At 43.7% G+C, this 6226-nt stretch overlaps 1 protein-coding gene across 1 annotated transcript in view; it reads left to right on the top strand.

The window, feature by feature from the left end:
- Positions 1–6226, top strand: part of PELI1 (pellino E3 ubiquitin protein ligase 1) — a 1042993-nt gene that overhangs the window by 2650 nt on the left and 1034117 nt on the right. The gene's annotated exons all lie outside the window — the stretch shown is intronic.

The following is a 6226-nucleotide window of genomic DNA, read 5'->3' as shown; positions in this document are numbered from 1 at the left end:
CCAATGCGCGATCCGCTCCTGCAAGAAGAGCCCGCCCCTTGTGTGGTCCAGGCTCATGAGAGGTCGGATCTTCTTCTGGCCTTCGCCTCGCGCTCCCTCTCTCGCCTTTCGCGCTCGCGGTTCACTGTTTCCAGAGCAGCGGGGTCGTGCTAAGACGCGTCGTCTGTCGCGACGCGGAGGGGTGGGTGCTGTGCATCGTTCTTATCTTGAGTTTAGGCCGCGCATTCAGTCATTCGCTTATACATTCATTTTGCACAGAGCGCAGGGCTGTATTTCCCGCGCGCCAATGCCAGGGAGGCGGTTCCGCCGTCTTAGAGCGTCTGTTTACATGCTCACTAATACAAGCAGGTGTGTGACTGAGGTCGGAACAGGTGCCACGATGCTCCTGCCTTGTTGGAGGGCGAGTTCTCAAGGCTAGGTGGTTGGAGACAGCTTCAGAGGTATGGTGGGACTTGGGCAGGTTGGCAAAGGCTGGAAAGGGTGTGGGTAAATAAGCCGGGAGCTGCTGAGCGGATTTCTGAGTTTCCTGGTCTGATGGGAAATCGGTGATGGAGTCTGAAGGGAAGTGGCAACCAGCCTGTGGGAAGCTGTTATGCCTATCCGGTTCTACCACCTCCTCTTCCTCTCCACCCCCTCCAGCAGTGCCCAATGGCACACTGGAGCTTTTACTGCTCAGCGGAATCCTGGGGCGTAAAGGAACTACCACCAGGCTGGGGTTGGTAAAAGGGTCACACTGGAACCCGTATCAGACCTGTTTCTCCTTTCTCCCAGTGCTTTTCTCCCAGCAGCACTGTTAGCAAGCTGGCTTTCATTGAATGCCTCATGACTTTACAAAACAGATCTGTAAATGCCTGCACCCCAGCGTATATATTCGTTGCTTTGGAGCTCCTGAACTCCAGGCAGTTTTGGAGATAAAGACTTGGGTTTTCCTGCACCTGTCATGATAACTAGAGACTTTGTCTCACCCAGGAGTTCACAAACTGTTGACAGCAAGAGCAGAAACTAGCCCACATACGGTTTTGTTTGGGTAACACACTGGTTTTATTTGCTTTTTTTTTTTGTTTTAAATAAGACTTTAAGCCTTACAAGCTGCATTTGTGTGTTAAGTAACAGCCAACCACTTCATACATTTGTTACTTGCCTGGCATCTGAAGGCATTTGTGTTTGTAACCCTTGGTCTTCTCTGAAATACAGAAAACCTAATTCCACAGGCTGACACTTGGGTCTTTCTCAGTCAAGACTCACAGCTGGACAGAGCAGGCAACCAGGTCAAATGGAGAACAGGAGCACCAAATCCAAGGGAAGGGAACATGAGAAAAAAAAATCAAGGCCAAAGAAATAAGATTTCAAAAGGCCAAGGAACTTGTGGGTGGTGGAATTCTTTTTAAGGGGGGTGGTGCACACAGGGACAGACAGGGAGAGAGATGAGAAGCATCAACTCATGGTTGTGGCACTTTAGTTGTTCATTGACTGCTTCTCATATGTGCCTTGACCAGGGTGCTCCAGTTGATCCAGTAACCCCTTGCTCAAGCCAGTGACCTTGGGTTCAAGCCAGAGACCTTGGGCTTCAAGCCAGTGACCTTTGGACTCAAGGCAGCAACCATGAGGTCATATCTATGATCCCAAGCTCAAGCCAGTGACCCTGTGCTCAAGCTGGTGAGCCAGTGCTAAAGCTGGTGACCTTGGGGTTTTGAACCTGGGTTCTCTGCGTCCTAGCCTGACACTATCCACTGTGCCTGGTCAGGCATATGTGGTAGAATTTGACATAAGCGGACTATGAGCAAAAAAGTAATTCTGAAGTTAGCAAAAACAAAACAAACAAAAAAAAAAACCCACACAGTTCTGACCTGCTGTGTCTGATCCTATGTCAAGTCCCATCACCTTCATTATGCCCACCCTGATTTCAGTCAGATATATAGTCTCCCTCCTTTGAACTCTGCAGCACTTGATGTGTACCTTTCCTATGGCCTTTAGCATTTTCTACCCTGTATGTCTCCTCACCTGTAAGAGGGGATAAGATGGACAACTCCTGAGAGTCCTTTTAGCTCTGACATTCTGTAATTTTTTGTTGTAAGCATCTTTTGTTTTTGCCTGACAATCTTTCCTTTGAGAAATTGCTTGAAATCTCCAGGATTAGATGGTTCTAAAGGGCATCACACTTCCCTGGCCTCCCAAGACAGGAAGGGTGGGGAGAGAGAGAGGCATGAAGCCCAGGTGTGGCCAACTCTAGTCTCCCTCCTCCTGTCCTCATAGATGTGACTCACCTGAAGTGAGATGGTCCAAGCCCTTGTCTGGAATTTTAGAGATGAGGTTGGGAAAGGCTCATTCTTTTCCTCTGGTGTCTCTAAGATTGAGCAAAGTTAGCTTGGAGCTGTGTATGTTTATAGTCCTTATACCAGAAAAGCTGGAGAACCAGATCTGGAAATGGTAGAAACCCAAGAAGGGCAGGCAACAATAATCAGTGAGGGCCATGCTGCCCAAGTACTCTGATTAGGGTGCATGCCTGCACTTTTGGTGTTGCCATTAATTATTTTTCAACTCTTATGTGATTTTTAAAAATTGAATTTATTCGGGTGGCATCGATTAATAAAGTTATATAGGTTTCAGATGTACAATTCAATAATATATCATCTGTATACTGTATTGTGTGTTCACTACCCCAAGTCAGGTCTCCTTCCATCACCATTTGTCCCACATTTACCCTCTTCTACCTCCCCCCATCCCAACTCTTATGTGATACTAGGTATTCACTCAAGATTCAAGGTTTGGGCAGGATCACTGATTTGGCCTAGTCTAGGTCATGTACCTGTATTCCAGCTGGTAATAGGCAAGGAGAGTTCTGGTTTCTGGTATGGCTACTACCGAACTCATTGGCTTCTAGTGTGAGAGGAGGGGTCCAAGACTCAGAGTGGGGCAGGCTTTGCCTGATTTCAAAGGATGTTCAGATGCTGGTTAGGCAAAAGAAGCTCTGCTATAGTCCATCTCTTAGGCAGAGGAATACCCAGCATCCACAGACATGCTTTGTCTCATGCTCTCAATTTGAAATAAATATGCTCCCATCTAAGATAATGCAACAACAATAAAAATGTACTCATCCCCTCCCCAAAGGAGGACACCTCAAAGTTCCATCAGTTATTGTATTTGGCCCCAAGTCCAAATCTTCTAAGATTCATCATCATCCTATCTCAATATTGTAAAATGTAAACTAAATTTTAAAGTTAGCTCTAATATAATAGCAAAAAGAAGGTTGATGGAAAAAAGGGCAATGGCTAAAAACTATATATGATACAGCAAGAAAGGAAATTACAGTAGAGACTGCAATCCTCATTTTTGCAACTGGTAATGAATCTGCATTGGCATTTATGATTTCCCTTTTCTACTACCCATTTCAGTTCCCCTTCCCTTCAAGCTCGCCAGAATTCTTCATCTGGTGGGGTTAGCCAAATCTTCATTCTTGGGGAGTCTGCCTGTCTGTGTGTGGCACAGTAGTTTTTCATTAGCTTGTATCTCTGCCACAGCAGTGATGAGGTGCCGGAGGAGACCTCCTGGATGCTAGACATACTCTGAGAGGGACAGACAAGTATCTGCCTCTCTCCCCATGAGAGTCAGGATCAGTCACCAGCCAACACTGTAACCTCCAGTGGCGCAAAAAGATCCCATCAATCTCAGTTGTCAGTCAATGGGAACCACTATTATAGGCTCTAGTGAAAGTACTCCACTTAAATATCTAAATCAGCTGATCTGAGGAAAAAGGAAGCATAAATTTTGAAGAAGAATCATCAAGTATAATTTGAGAGGTGCCAAACCCACTTTCATCTGCTGGTACACAGACATCTGCAGTCCGCTGTGCAAGAACTGTGTTGGTCCCTGGTTCAGAGCGCACACTTCATCCATCAGGACAGTGATACTCTCAGACTGCTGTCTCCCAGCTGGCATTGCAATTAATTTTTTTATAATTACATTTTTATATGTTGTTAAAGTGATATGTGCACATATTCTTTTTTTAAAAATCACGTAGAACTAAAAGACTCACGAGACAGGATTCTACTGTCCATTCATCCCCCTTAGTGTCCTTTATTAGAGGCTTTTTCTTTTAATGTTTTAGCTTTCTCTATTTTCATATTTTTAGATAATGTCACTGATTTAAGAATTTGTGACTTGATATGCTGACTTGTGGTATGTTAAATGAAGATTTAGTCCTATTATGGCCTCTTTCCCATTTTCTCTTATCTATCTTATATTTGCTGTATTACAATTTTCATAATTTAAGTCAGTCATTATGACTTTGTGAATGTTGTTTACTGCTGGGCCAAGTTCTATCCTATGGTTATATTTTTTTTCTCTTACAACTTTTTGTTTTCCTGGAACTAATGATTTCACAGATTTCATTGCATATATCCCTTTTTTTTTTTTTTTGGTGACAGAGACAGAGAGAGGGGCAGACAGGTAGGAAGGGAGAGAGATAAGAAGCATCAATTCTTTGTTGCAACTCCTTAGTTGTTTAGTGATTGCTTTCTCATATGTGCCTTGACCGGGGGACTACAGCAGAGCGAGTGACCCCTTGCTCAAGCCAGCAACCTTGGGCTCCAGCCAGCGACCACGGGGTCATGTCTATGATCCCATGCTCAAGCCAGCGACCCTGCGCTAGTGTGATAACATTGTGGTTATGTAGGAAAATGTCCTTATTCTTAGGAGGTGCATGCTGAAGTAATTAGAGGTGAAATGTCGTGATGTCTGTAACTTATTTTTTTGTTCTTTAACCAAAACATAAATCTACACAGAGATAGATATAGTAGGTAGGTATGTCGATAGATATATACTATATACAGATATCTATCTATGCATTCCTATCCATATATATATCTGTAGCCATATCTACAGATATATGGAGTACAGCAAATATGGTAAAATGTTAACAATGAGTCTGAACTTGGCAGCATCTAAAATAGCCCTTGCCTGACCTGTAGTGGCGCAGTGGATAAAGCGTCGACCTGGAAATGCTGAGGTCGCTGGTTCAAAACCCTGGGCTTGCCTGGTCAAGGCACATATGGGAGTTGATGCTTCCAGCTCCTCCCCCCTTCTCTCTCTCTGCCTCTCTCTCCTCTCTCTCCCTCTCTGTCTCTCTCTCCTCTCTAAAAATGAATAAATAAAATTAAAAAAAAAAGAATGTGTTTAAAAAAATAAAAATAAAAAATAAAATAAAATAGCCCTTAATGAATCCTGCCCTTTCTTCCTGGAATTCACAGCCTGTGTAGTTTCTTGTCTTGAGTATAAACTAGATTTAGTGGCTGAATTCTAGCAAATAGCACATGGCAGAAGTGTTATAGTAATACAATGTTATAGTAATTAAATATATAGAAATATAGAAAAATATAGAACAGTGGTCCCCAACCTTTTTTGGGCCATGGACTGGTTTAATGTCAGAAAATATTTTCACGGACCGGCCTTTAGGGTGGGATGGATAAATCTATCACGTGACCGAGACAAGCGTCAAGAGTGAGTCTTAGACGGATGTAACAGAGGGAATTTTTTAAAAATAAAAAATCGTTCAGACTTAAATATAAATAAAATGGAAATAATGTAAGTTATTTATTCTTTCTCTGCGGACTGGTACCAAATGGCCCAGGGGTTGGGGACCACTGATATAGAAGATATAATAAGTTAGGATATAGTATTAAAAGCCATCAAGGAAAGCGAATAAAGCTATATCCTCTGGGTGGGAACTAATTTAGTGTGTACAGATATGATAGGCAAGAATATGCCTTTTGCGCAAGGCCCAGCTAGTGCGTGTGTGAAATTATACAGATAAAAAAGAACTCCCTGGGGGGAGAAACTCCCTAAAAGTGGCTTGATGTGATAATCTGTAGATTAACACCTGTTAGAAGGTGTATGCCAGAAAAGGTACTTAAGCTGAGGGGGCCCCAGCTGCAGTTAGTTGTCCAGACTCCAATGTTGAACATGGATCGTCTCCACACTGCTCTGACCAAGGACAGCCAAGAGGAGCACACCCACGGGACCCCCTTAAGCTGTACCCAGGCATGCTATAGGATCTGTGAGTAATAAACTGCCTGTGCAATTCTTGCAACTAACTTGTGTGTCAGTCGTGTCTTTCCTCTGGTGGCAATTGGTCTCAGTACCAATAAGTAGAATCCGTCTCAAGAGTAGTCTCGAAGAGGATGCCAACCCTGCTGTTAAGCAGGAGTGTCCCACTGCATGGGAAAGTACG

This window comes from Saccopteryx bilineata, chromosome 3 (assembly GCF_036850765.1).
Source record: "Saccopteryx bilineata isolate mSacBil1 chromosome 3, mSacBil1_pri_phased_curated, whole genome shotgun sequence".
Classification (NCBI taxonomy): domain Eukaryota; kingdom Metazoa; phylum Chordata; class Mammalia; order Chiroptera; family Emballonuridae; genus Saccopteryx; species Saccopteryx bilineata.
This window is presented reverse-complemented; position numbering and strand designations above follow the sequence as displayed.